We start from the raw sequence: 13,977 nt of genomic DNA on the forward strand, positions 1-13,977 counted from the left end.
GGGACCCTACCCAGAGAAGCAGTGATGCCTGAAATGGAGCCAGAGATGATGACGTGGAGCGATGGAGCAGCTAGAGACTTTAGATCCAGAGAGGGAGAGCGACTGTGTCCTGAAGACCTGTGGGGGCAAGGGGGAAGGATTGCATGAAGGGGATTGTAATCATGGCAATAAGACGATGTAAGATAGAATGAATGTAAAACTAATGTTCTCCCATGTAAACTATCACATAATTCACAATAAAACATTTAAGAAAAAAAAAAAAAGAATTAAAAAAAAAAACAAACGATTTTTGCCTCACATAAACCAGGACCTTGGGGCAAAGAAATTAACACATTTAATAGTGTTTTCAGTTATGTAAGTAAAACATTCCCGCCCTCCCCCAGGTTAATTAAGTTGTCTTAGATATGTCATTCATGATAGCGCTGAAATTTTGTGAAGCCAGTAAGAAACGTCCAGGGAGAGCTAAATGTGAGAGTGTGTGTCAGAACTCACTTGCACATACATCCTGTCCCAAATACATCTGTGTCCCTGAGGTTGTTACTAATCCAACCTCTAGACAGCACTTTCAGATTCTAACAAAGGAATTCATGCCCTCCCAATCCCATATTGCCAAACTCTCTCATTATTTACATTGTGGGTCTCCTGGTGTGGCACTCCAGGATTAGCACAGGACTGTGAACTACAAGGTCGGCAGTTCAAACCCACCAGCAGCTTCTTGGAAACTATGAGTCGGAACTGACTTGAAGGCACTTAATAACACCACCACCACCAATTTACCTTGTGGGATACATGTGAATTTCACAAAGGAGGAGACACAGGAGTATGCAAAGCCAGGCCAAAAGGAAAGAAAGGGGAAAGCCATTGCTTTTGTAACTTTGGATAATAACGATAAAAGGGATTTAGGGGTGAAAGAGAGACCAAAACCCATTGCCATCCTGTCGAAAGAGAGACCAAAACCCATGCCAACCCACTCCAACTCAAAGCAATGCTATAAGACAGACTAGAACTGCTCCACAGGGTTTCCAAGACTGTCCATTTTTATGGGCACCAACTCCTGCATCTTTCACCCACAGAATGGCTGGTGGGTTTGAACTGCTGACCTTTAATTTATTTTTAAATTGGTGGTTGTTGTTTTTAACCACGGTGTCATGAGGGCTCCTTAAAAGAGAGACAAGCACTAAAAAAGAGAAGTGGGTTTCTCTTACCTAAACTTCAGTAGCTGCAAACAGGTACAGGCAACTATTCCTATTAATATGTTACGTTTTCAGAGAAACTAAGTGGAATCACATTCGATGAGAAGTGAAGTGATGTAAAAACACTCAATATCCTTTTCACGACCCATGGTAAAACTTATAGTTACTTCTCAAATAAGACTTATTTTGCTGTGTTGTTCCTGCTAAGTCAGTACCAACTCATAGTGACCCTATGTACAACAGAATGAACACTGGCCAGTCCTGCATCACGCTCACAATTGTCATTACGCTTGAGCCCACTGCTGCTGCCACTGTGCCAATCCATCCTGTTGAAGCTTTTCCTCTTTTTCACTGTCTCTCCACTTTACAAAGCATGATGTCCTTCTCCAGGGACTGATCCCTCAATATGTCCTAAATGTGAGAGATGAAATCTCGACATCCTGGCTTCTACGAAGCATTCTGACTGTACTTCTTCCAATATAGACTTGCTTGTTCTTCTAGCAGTCCACAGCACTTTTAATATTCTTCTCCAACATCGTAACTCAAATGCATCAATTCTTTTATGGTCTTCCTTACTCATTGTCCAACTTTCATAAGCATATGAGGTTACTGAAAATACCATGGCTTGGGTCAGGTACAACCTAGTCCTCAAGCTGACATCTTTGCTCTTCAACACTTTAAGGAGGTCTTGAGCAGCAGGTTTGCCTAATGCAATACATCGCTTGATTTCTTCACTGCTGCTTCCATGAGTGGTGATACTGGATCCAAGGAAAATGAAGTCTTTGATAATGTCAGTCTTTTCTCCATTTATCATGTTATTTACTAGTCCAGTGGTGAAGATTTTTGTTTTCTTTACAGTAAGGTATAACCCATATTGAAGACTGTGGTCTCTTATTTTCATCAGTAAATATGCTCTGTTATAGGGATATTTTAACATAATTTGATGTGCAAAATCTTATACAAACTCTAACTGGCTTAATGGAATTTTTTGATATAAGACAAAGAGTTATTAGAAAATATGTGGGTGTAGAATCAAATCTTCTAAAATTTGTAACTGGTTTCACTGGTTGTTAGTTTATCTTAACAATCAGTAATAAGTCAGCAATCATGTTTTGCTGAAAAGTCATATACAAAATGGACTTTCATAAACAAAATACAAGTATCCTTTTAATTTAATGAAAATAATTCTATAATTCCAGGACTCCTACAGATAATATTTTTGGAACTCATGCAGCTATATAGCACTGGGTCAGACATAGGAGTGATACTAGTCACCTATAGAACTTTGTAAACTCACAGCTTTCTCACCTGCAAATAAATATAAGAGCATCTGCTTCATAGGACTATCTGAAGATAAAGTGAGAACGTATATATAAAATGCTCCGCATAGCATCTAATTCAAAGTAAGTTCTCAATATCTGTTGTTGTTGTTATGTGCTGTCAAGTTGGTCCTGACCCTGTATAGGGTTTCTGAGGCTTCAAATCTTTGCAGGAGTAGAAAGCCTCATCTTTCCCCAGGGAGAGGCTGGTGGGCTCAAACTGCAGACCTTGTGGTTGGCAGTCCAGTGTTATCATTATAATTGGAGCCCTGGTGTGACACTATAAGATAAGCACTGGACTGCAAACCATCCAGATTGGTGGTTTAAACTCACCAGCCGCTCCCTGGAAGCCCTGTAGGGGTCACTGTGAGTGAAAACTGACTCCACAACTTAACATCATCACTATCATTACTATTTAAGAAGTGAAGAGTGGCTTTAGTTTTTTTTGAACACCTCAATGTTCACACCATGATTTCTTAAACAGAATTATATTGTTAACCCAAAACCCAACCCAACCTGCTGCTGTTCAGTTGATTTGGACTCCTGTAGTGATCCTACAGGACAGAGCAGTACTGTCCCCAACAGGGTTTCCAAGCCAAAAGTGTTGAAAGAAGCAGACTGCCGCATCTTTTTCTTGCAGAGTGGTTGGTGGGATTAAACTATCAACCTCAGAGTTAGCAGCTGAGTGTTATAAACACGTGCTACCAGGGCTCTTAACTCTGCGGTTACTCACTTGTAATCTTGCAACTAATTTGATTTAGCTGAGAAGGTGGGGCTAAGCACTAGCTATTTCAAACTGAAGGCATTTCTTCCCTTTATTTCCCCTCTTAAATTGTTCTGTCTGCTGTATAGAAAATGAGGCTCATTAAAATCAATGCTGAGTGATATTCCCGAAGCTTTTAAAAAGCGGGGGAAAAACTATTTAGAGTTGAAAATCTCAAACAAGAAATAGATCTGAGGTAAGCCAGTCAGAAGTACATTCAACTTGGTTATATTTTAAGTCACTCTTACTCAAAGTAGTTTGTGTAGGAATCAGTTGTTCCATAGCTCTGGGTTTCAAGAGTGGCCTGTCATACCCTCTTTCCCTGGTTGGACAGAGACACAAAACCAACAAGGCATTTATTTATTCCTTTGTTTCCACTCCGAGGGTAAAGGTTGATTATTATACTTACCTTTTCAAATAAATTAATTCATTTGAAAGGAAACCCCAAAAATAATTGTGTTAACTATAATATGGCATATCAGAATGACATTTAAACCCACTTTAAATTTTGTTCCCAGTGGAGTCACAGAACAGGTTTCTGAAAAATCTTGTAAAGATTATTATTAGTCACTAAGTGTACCTTGTCTTTCCATTATAATGAAAGAAAGAAAAAAAAAGGATGAGAATATTCATTCACACAAAAAGTATTTATTAAATGTTATATTGAGTTATAGTGTATGTCAGTCATTGTAATAGCTAGGTGCTGGTGTTTAGGAATAAAAACAGCTATTTGCCTGTGTCCACTTAGTTTACCAGGCTCTGTCCAACTCAGTACCTACTAGTATGTATTTTATTGATGAAGTGTTTATATTTCATAGTACAAGAGCTTTAAAAGTATGTGGACAAATCTCATTGGCTCTTATTTTCAATTCTCCATACACTTTTTAAAGCCTCTCTGACAAAATTGCTATTTGTCTATCCGTTTTCCTACTGATGGTCATTTGAGTTGTTCCCAGTCTTGGGCTATTATGAATAAAGCTAATGTAAATTTTTAAAAAATAAAAAATCACTTTAAATAACACCAAAAAAACAAAAACAAAAAAAAAACCCAAACAACTCATTTCATAACACAAAAACGTCTCATATTCTTTTGTTTTAGGGAGTATATGTACTGAATGGAGTTCAGGTATGGCACTCCACCACAAGGTTAGTTTGAACTGCAAGACTGGTGGTTCAAATTCACTAGCCACGCCTCAGAAACCCTAACAGGGTGGCTATGAGTAGGAACTGACTTGATGGCACTCAACAACAACAACAATATACTGAACCACCACTCATCTGTCAGTTTGTCATACTGTGGCAGTTTGTGTGTTGTTGTGATTCTGGAAGCTATACCACCACTATTTTAAATACCAGCAAGGTAAACCCAGGTGGACAGGTTTCAGCTGAGCTTCCAGACTAAGACAGACTAGGAAGAAAGAGAGGTGAACTACTTCTAAATGCTTAGCCACTGAAAACCTTATGAATAGCAGTGGAACACTGTCAGACAGAACCAAAATACTGAAACATGATGAACAACATCAGAATATTGTGAGACATCATGCTATATAAAATGAACCTCTCAGATTGGAATGCCCTGAAAATACAACTGGGGAAGAGCTGCCTCCTTAAAGTAGAATTCGCCCTGATGACATGAATGGAGTAAAGCTTTGGGACTTTCATTTGCTGATGGGGCACAACTCAAAATGAAGAGAAACAGGTGAAAACATCCATTAATAATTGGAACATGGAATGTATGAATAAAGTATGAATCTCAGAAAATTGAAGTTGTCAAAAATGAAATGAGTAAAGACGGATATCCTAGGCATTAGTGAGTTGAATGGATTGGTATTAGCCATTTTGAATCTGATAATCACATGATTTACTATGCTAGGAAAGACAAATCGAAGAATGGCATCACATTCTTCATCAGAAAGAACACTTCAAAATTTATCTTGAAATATAAAGCTGTCTGTGATAGGATAATTTCCATACACCTAACAAAAAAGTACTAGATTGCAAACCACAAGGTTGGTTGTTCAAACTCACCAGCTGCTCCTTGGGAACCCTGTACAGGGTTGTTATGAGTCAGAATTGACTCGATGGCGCTTAACCACAAGGACAAACCAGCTAATACAATTATTATTCAAATTTATGCATCAACCACTAAAACCAGTGATGATGAAATAGACGAATCCTATCAACTTCTTCAGTCTGAAATGGATCAAATATGCAATCAACACATATTGATAATTACTGGTAACTGGAATGCAAAGGTTAAAAACAAAGAAGGATCAGTAGTTGGAAAATACGGTTTTCGTGACAGAAATGAGAAATGATACTTAAGATATCATGATCCAATTTTGCAAGACCAATAACTTCTTCATTGCAAATACTTTTTAAAACAACATAAAAGACAACTATACACATGGACCTCACCAGATGGAATACACAGAAATCAAACTGACTACATCTGTTGAAAGAGACAGTGGAAAAGCTATCATCAGTCAAAACAAGGCTAGGGGCAAATAGTGGAACAGATCAACAATTCTCATATGCAAGTTCTGACCGAAGCTGAAGAAGATTAAAACAATTTTAATTATCCTGAGATCATCTCAAGAACAAATTTGATACATTAGACACTAATGACCGAAGACCAGAAGAGTTGTGGGATAACATCAATAACATCTTACATGAAGAAAGCAAAAGGTCATTAAGAAGACATGAAAGGAGGAAAAGACCAAAATGGATGTCAGAAGAGACTCTGGAACTTGCTCTCCAGAATCGAGATGCTAAAGCAAATAGAAGAAATGAGGAAGTAAAAACTAAACAGAAAATTTCAAAGGGGAGCTCAAGAAAACAAAGTATTACAATGAAAATGTGCAAATACCTGGGATTAGAAAACCAAAAGAGAACACTTCTCCAGCTGAAAGAACTGAAGAAAAAAATTCAAGCCGGGAGGTGAAGTATTGAAGGATTGTACAGGCAAAATCTATACAGGGTCACTATAAGTTACAACCGACTGGATGGCATTTAACAGTAACAACAACAACGGGCAAAATAATGAATGATGCAGAAAGCACCAAAAGAAGATGGAAGGTACACACATAGTCACTGTACCAAAAATAAATGGATGGTGTTTAGCCATTTCAAGAGCTAGCATATGAGTACTGAAGAAAGAAGTCCAAGGGCACTGAAGGCACTGGTAAACAAGGCTCTGGGAATTGATGGAACACAGATTGAAATCTCTCAAAAAGCTGAAGCAGCACTGGAGTCACTCACTCACTGATGACAAGAAATTTAGAAGACTTATAATACCTGGAGAAGTGACAGGAGGAGTCCTGCTGTGGTGCTGCAGGTTAATGCACTGGACTGCAAAGTCGGTCTGAACCACAAGGTCGGCAGTTCAAAATCACCAGCCACTCTTCAGGAACATTACATAGGGTCACTATGGGTCAGAACCGACTCAATGTCACTTAACAACAAAATGATAGAAAGCGAACCATATATGTGCCCATCCCAAAGAGAGGTAACTCAATGGAATGCGGAAATCACCAAACAATATCATTAACATCACATGCAAGTAAAATATGCTAAAGATATATTTTTAAATGGCAGCAACAGTATACTGACAGGGAACTATCAGAGGTTCAAGCTGGATTCAGATAAGGATGTGGAATGAGATAAATCATTGCTGACGTCAGATGGATCTTGGCTGAAAGCAGAGAATACCAAAAAGATGTTTACCTGTGCTTTATTGACTACACAAAGGCTTTTGACTGTGAATCATGATAAGCTATGGACAACGCTGTGGAGAACAAGTATTCCAGACACTAATTGTGATCATGAAGTACTGTATATAAACAAAGAACAGAACAGGGGAACACTGAATGGTTTAAAATTAGGAAAGGTGTGTGCCAGGGTTGTATTCTTTCACTATACCTATTCAATCTGTATACTGAGCAAATCATTTGAGAAGTTGGATTATATGAAGAAGAACATGGCATCAGGATTGGAGAAACGGCCTGTGATACACAGCCTGTGATATACAGATGATACAACCTTGCTTGCTGAAAGCAAAGAGGACTTAAAATACTTACTGATGAAGATCAAAGATGACAGCCTTCAGTATGGGTTATACCTCAATGTAAAGAAAACAAAAATCCTCACTACTGGGCCAATAAATAACATCATGGGAAATGGCGAAAAGAATGAAAATGTCAAACCTTTATTTTACATGGATCCATGACCAACATTCATGGAAGCAGCAGTTAAGAAGTCAAACGACATATTGCATTAGGCAAATCTGCACAAGACCTCTTTAAAGAGTTCAAGAGCAAAGATGTCAGTTTGAGGACTAAGGTGCACCTGACCCAAACCATGGGACCCAAACCATAACTTCATATGTATGTGAAAGTTGGACAGTGAATAAGGAACACCATAGAACTGATACATTTGAGTTACGGTATTAAAGAATATTAAAGGTACCATGTACTGCTAGAAGAACAAACAAATCTGTGTTGTAAGAAATACAAACAGAATACTCCGATCTCCTCTTTCATACTTTGGACATATTATCAGGAGGGACCAGTCCTTGGAGAAGGAAATCATGCTAGGTAAAATGGAGGATCGGCGAAGAAGGACAACCCCCAAGGAGATGGACTGGTACAGTGGCAGCAACAATGGGTTCAGGCTTAACGATGATTGTGAGGATGACACAGGACTGGTCACTAGTCGGAACCAACTCAAAGACACCTGTTGTTGTTTTAGGGGCCATCGAGTCGGTACCAAATCACAGTGACTCTTTGTGCAACAGAACGAAACACTGCCTGATCCTGGGCCAACCTCACAATTGCTGACACGCTTGAGCTCACTGATGCTGCCACTTTGCCAATTCATCTCACTGGGTGTCTTCTTTTTTTTCTCTGACCCTCCACCTTACCAAACATGATAGCCTTCTCCAGCGATCGGTCCCTCCTGACAATATGTCTGAAGTATGAGAGACAAGTTTGGCCATCCTGGTCTCCAAGGAGCACTCTGGCTGCACTTCTTCCAACACAGATATGTTTGTTCTTTTGGTAGCCCACGGCACTTTCAATATTCTCCTCCAACACCATAACTCAAAAACATCAACTCTTCTACAGTCTTCCTTATTCACTGTCCAGCTTTCACATGCATATGAAGTTATTGAAAATACCATGGCTTGGGTCAGGCACACTTTAGTCCTCAAGCTGACATCTTTGCTCTTTAACACTTTAAAAGATCTTGTGCAGCAGATTTGCCTAATGCAATATGTCATTTGATTTCCTGACTGCTGCTTCCATGAGTGTTGATAGTTGATCCAATAAGAATGAAGTCCTTGACAACTTCAATCTTATCTCCACTGATAACAATATAGTTTATTGGTCCAGTGGTGAGGATTTTTGTTTTCTTTACATTGAGATATAATCCGTATCAAAGGCTATGGTCTTTGATCTTCATCAGTAAGTATTTTAAGTCCTCTTCACTTTCAGCAAGCAAGGTTATATCATCTGCATAAAGCAGGCTGTTAATGAGTCTTCCTGGTTGAATAAGTATGGTGAAAGAACACAGCCCTGTCGCATTCTTAATTTTAAACCATTCAGTGTTTCCATGTTCTGTTTCAACAACAGCCATGTACAGATTCCTCATGAGCACAATTAAGAGTTCAGGAATACTCATACTTTGCAATGTTGTCCATAGTTTGTCATGGTCCACACAATTGAAAGCCTTTGCGTAGTCAATAAAGCATAGGTAAACATCTTTCTGATATTCTCTGCTTTCAGCCAAGATCCATTGGACATCAGCAATGATATTCCTCGTTCCATATCCTCTTCTGAAACTGGCTTAAAACCCTGAAAGTTCTCTGTTAATGTATGCTTGCAAGCATTTCTGTATCACCTTTAGTAAAACTTTACTTGCGTGGGATATTAAAGACATTGTCCGATGATTTCCACATTCCATTGGGTCACTTCTCTTTGGAATGGTCACAAATATGGATCTTTTCCAATCAGTTGGCCAGATAGTTGTCTTCCAAATTTCTTGGCATAGATGAGTGAGTACCTCCAGTGCTGCCTCACTTTCTTGAAAGATTTCAATTTTTAATCCATCAATTACTGGAGCTTTGTTCTTTGCCAACTCCTTCAATGCACGTAGTATCAATATATTGAAAGGTGGAATGACTGAATCACAGGGTAAATGTATGTTGAACTTAAACTGCCCATTTTCTAAAGTGTTTGCATCAAAGCATGAGAGTTCTGGTAACTTTATTTTTTTACTCACATTTGGTGGCATTTATTATTTGCCTCTTTTTGATGATTAAAGATGCTGAATACCTTCTCATGTTAATTCAAATATCTTCTTTTGAAGTGTATGTTCAAGTCCTTTGTTCATTTAAAACCTTGGGTTGTTAGTGTTCATGTTGTTCATTTGTAGGAATTTAAAAAATATATAGTGGATACACAAGTCCTTGTCAGATAAAAGTGCTGTGATTTTCTTCTTCTGTGGCTGGTGGTGGTGGTTATGTGCTGTGTATTAGGTTCTGACTAACAGCGAACCCATCATATAGGGTTTCCAAGGCTGTAAATCATTACGGGAACAGAAATCTCATTTTTCTCACATGGATTGGATGGTAGATTTGAACTGTCAACCCAGTTAGCACTCTAGCTCCTAATCTACTACACTACCAGGGATCCTTGGTCTGTGACGACTCATTTTCGTAATGGTATCTGTTGATTAGCATTCTTTTAAAATTATAACAAAGTTTAATTTTGTTTCTTTTATGGTTATTACTTTTTGTGTCCCATCCAAGAAATCTTTGCCTACTCCAAGGTTGTGAAGATATTCTCCTGTTTCAATGAAGGACCATACACAGAAAAAATAACAGTGAAAATGTGTAAGGCACATTAAGAATAAATTAGGGATAATGCACTAGAGAGCAAGTTTGATTTGAACCACATGGTTGGAGGTTCAAATTCACCAGCCGCTCCTCAGAAACCCTACAGAGAGTCACTGAGTCGGAACTAACTTGATGGTCCTTAACAACAAGTGATAAACATAAGCTAGGAAGTGACTGTTGAGTCCAGTTTGACCCATGTGACACAGTAGAATTGTCAATCAGGTTTTCTAGGGTATAATCTTTATGGAAGAATCCTATTGTGGTGATGTAGGATAAGCACTGAACTTCAAGCTCAGTTTGAAGTGAAAGGTTGGCAGTTCCAATTCACCAGCTGCTCCTTGGGAACGCTATATAGCTTTGCTATAAGTGGGAACTGACGTGATGGCACTTTAACAACAACTATGTTTATGGGAGCAGAATGTCAGATCTTTCTCCCATAAGGCCACTGAGTGGGTTCAAACTGCCAAACTTTGGACTGATATCTAAGGACGTTACCATTGTACCACCAGGGTGGGTATATGCCGTGGAGTTGGCGCCAACTCAGAGCAACCCTGTATAGGGTTTCCAAGGGTATAAATCTTTACAGGCGCAGAAAGCCTCATCTTTCTCTCATGAACAGCTGGTAGATTTGAACTGCTGACCTTGTGGTTCTCAGCCCAACTCATAACCTACTACACTACCAGGGCTCTTTCCAATGCTCCTTAGGAGGCTGTTATCTAACCCAAAAATGAAGTTGATTAGTCGTGTACCTCAAGAAGAAAGGATGAATAAGGGTCACATGTAGAAGAAAAAAGATGTCATTTTGGTGAATAACTGAATATGGTGTACGAAAGAAGATACTTTAAATTAATTTGAAGAACTTAAGCCTAAATGAGTCAGAGAATGGTGAAAGTAGCTTCTACTGTGGATGGTTAATATAAGAAAACAGTAAGAAGACTAGTATTATACATTTTAATCTAATGTGATACTGCTGACAGGATAAATAAACTTGAAAAGTGCCAACATGAACTAAGGCTATAGATTTGAGAATCAGCACAGCACACTGCTTCCCAACATCCACATACCAGCATCATCACCTGGGAACTTGTTGGAATTGATACTTCTCAGGTCCCTACAATGTGCATTTTGAACTAAGAGTACAGATTTGAGAACTGATTGTCCGATAAACAGTGAGTGAGAATTGAAGGCCCAAACTCAGAAGGCAAGTGAAAGCAGTCAACAGAGTCACTCAGTGAGTAATCACTAGGGGAGAGTAATGGCAGCAAGAAAACAGACCGTCTGAGTGTCCAAGCCCACTTTATTCCAAGACACACAGTATGGAAGCCCTCTTTCATCCATTATAGACCTCTCCCCACAAAAAAAAACTATGGGGGGGGGGTCATAGAAGCATATTATTCATGATACATTTTTTATACTAGCTCTTTTTAACTAAGAGAAATTTGCAAACAAAGTGATAAAATTCTCCTATATAAACCACATTTCTGTTCAAGGGAAAGAAGAAATCAACTGTCAGGCATTATACATATGCTTTTGTTGTTGTGTTGTTAGGTGCCATCAAATTGGTACCAACTCATAGCGACCCTATGCACAACAGAATGAAACACTGCACGGTCCTGTGCCAACCTCACAATCCTTGCTACACCTGAGCCCATCACTGCTGCCACTGTGCCAATCCATCTAGTTGGGGGTCTTCCTCTTTTTCTCCGACCCTCCACTTCACTAAACATCATGTCCTTTTCCAGGGACTGCTCCCTCCGGACAATATATCTGAAGTATGAGAGACAAAGTTTGGCCATTTTGGCTTCCAGGGAGCGTTTTGGCTGTACTTCTTCCAACACAAATTATAATGACATATATACGTTCCTTTAATACTTACAATAATGCTTTGAGACAGATGTGACTTTATCTACAGCGATGGACACAGGATTTAAAAGCCAACTTGGTTCAAATTCCTTTTCTATTCTTATCAAGCTATCTACCTATGTTTAAAACTTTAGTGTATTGAACTACATTTTTCAAATTATATTTATTCACTTTATGTACCCAGAAGTTTGCATAACTTTTTGCCTGTAAGTGACAATTAAGAGTATATAAACTTGTTCAAGCAAGAAGGAAAGAAATGGGCTATTGTGTGAGAGACAAATAAGAGTCAAAACGACTTTGTAGTTTTCAGGTTATTTTTTCCCTTTAAGGTTAGAGAAATAACAACTCTTAGGGAGGAAAAACTGATGATACAGGAGAGATAGAGAGAAAAACTGCTAGAATACATCCTTCAGTAGCGGAATGAGGACATAACAACATAGAAAAGTGGAGAGCATCTTTGGCTAAAAGAATACAGATTAGGGGTCAGCCACATGTTTTTGTATGGCCAGCTATGAAAGAATGATTTTTATATTTTAAAAAAAATTAAAAGTAATTATTTTGTGACACAAGAAAATTACATGAAACTCAAATTTCAGTGGCCATGAAGTCTTAGGGGAGTCCTGGTGTGGCACTGTGGATTAATGCGCTGGAACACAAAGTCAGTTTGAACCACAAGGGTCAAACTCACCAACAGCTCCTTGGAAACCCTATACAGGGTCACTATGGATTGGAACCGACTTGACGGTGCTTAACAACAATGTTTTAGGGAGTGCAGTGGCTCTGTAAGATAAACACTGGACTTGAATCACGAGGTTGGAGGTTTGAGCCCACTAGCCACAAAGATTTACAGCCTTGGAAATCCTATACAGAGTCACTGTGAGACGGAATCGACTTCACAGCACTTAATAACAACAATAAAGTGTTGGGCCCATTCGTTTAAGTACTGTCTTGGCTACTTTCATAAAACAATGGGAAACTAAAAATGTTTACTTCCTGATCTTTCAGAAAAAGGTCTGATGACACCTGTTATAGACTATGCTCTAAACCCTAGATTTACCTAACTAGAACAGACTGGCTTCCAGGGGTGCAGCTATTTATATTAGTGAAGGCTAAAAGTCAGTATTGGAGTCAGTAGGGGGTAAACTCAACTGATTCTCATGGAATTAAAATTTTTATGAAACAGAAACACATGAAACAAATAGGCAAGATTATATAGCTTTCAATAAGTGGTCTGCAGAAAATAAACAAGATGCTGTGACAGAAAACAGAAGGAAGTCTGGAGATGACTTTAGACAGGAGAGTCAGTCAAGGAGTTTCTGAGGTCACAAGGAGCCAACAACAGTAAAAAAAAAAAAAAAAGGGGGGGTGGTCAACAGACTGCAGACAATGAAATCTTCAATTTCCACAGATAGAGAACAGATCGAACTGGAGAAATGTATACACTGTAAACAGCTCACACATAGAACATGTTCCCGGATGAATTTTCCAATGGTATTTTTACTACAAAGTACACACAGTGTAATTATATAATAGGTCCAAATGGTTAAGGAACAAAATACAAATTAAAAAAAAAACAAACAAAAAAAAACACACAACAAAAAACCACTGTATAATTACTTAATTACCCGAGAGATAGGAATGGTTCCAGGAAACCATTTCTGCTTATCAGGTACTTACAGTAACATTTTTTTTTTTTTTAAATGGGGAAAAATATTTCACACAATGTAAGTTTTGTAGGATACTAGCAAATGTTACCCTGACAAAGAAAGTGTAAACAGTAGGTATTTCTTAATTGCTTAAAATAATTAAGCTTTTCCTACTTTTTTATTCTATGAATATATTACAACAATTAAATATCACAAGTGATGTTTAAAAGATAAATACTAGAAACGATCGAATGTTCTTTGGTTGTAATTCATGTATAGCTAATGTAACATAGCATGG

General features: G+C 38.4%; 1 protein-coding gene across 2 annotated transcripts in view; it reads right to left on the reverse strand.

The window, feature by feature from the left end:
• Positions 1-13,977, reverse strand: part of OLA1 (Obg-like ATPase 1) — a 221,892-nt gene that overhangs the window by 20,126 nt on the left and 187,789 nt on the right. The gene's annotated exons all lie outside the window — the stretch shown is intronic.

This window comes from Chrysochloris asiatica, unplaced genomic scaffold (genome assembly GCF_000296735.1).
Source record: "Chrysochloris asiatica unplaced genomic scaffold, ChrAsi1.0 scaffold00094, whole genome shotgun sequence".
Classification (NCBI taxonomy): domain Eukaryota; kingdom Metazoa; phylum Chordata; class Mammalia; order Afrosoricida; family Chrysochloridae; genus Chrysochloris; species Chrysochloris asiatica.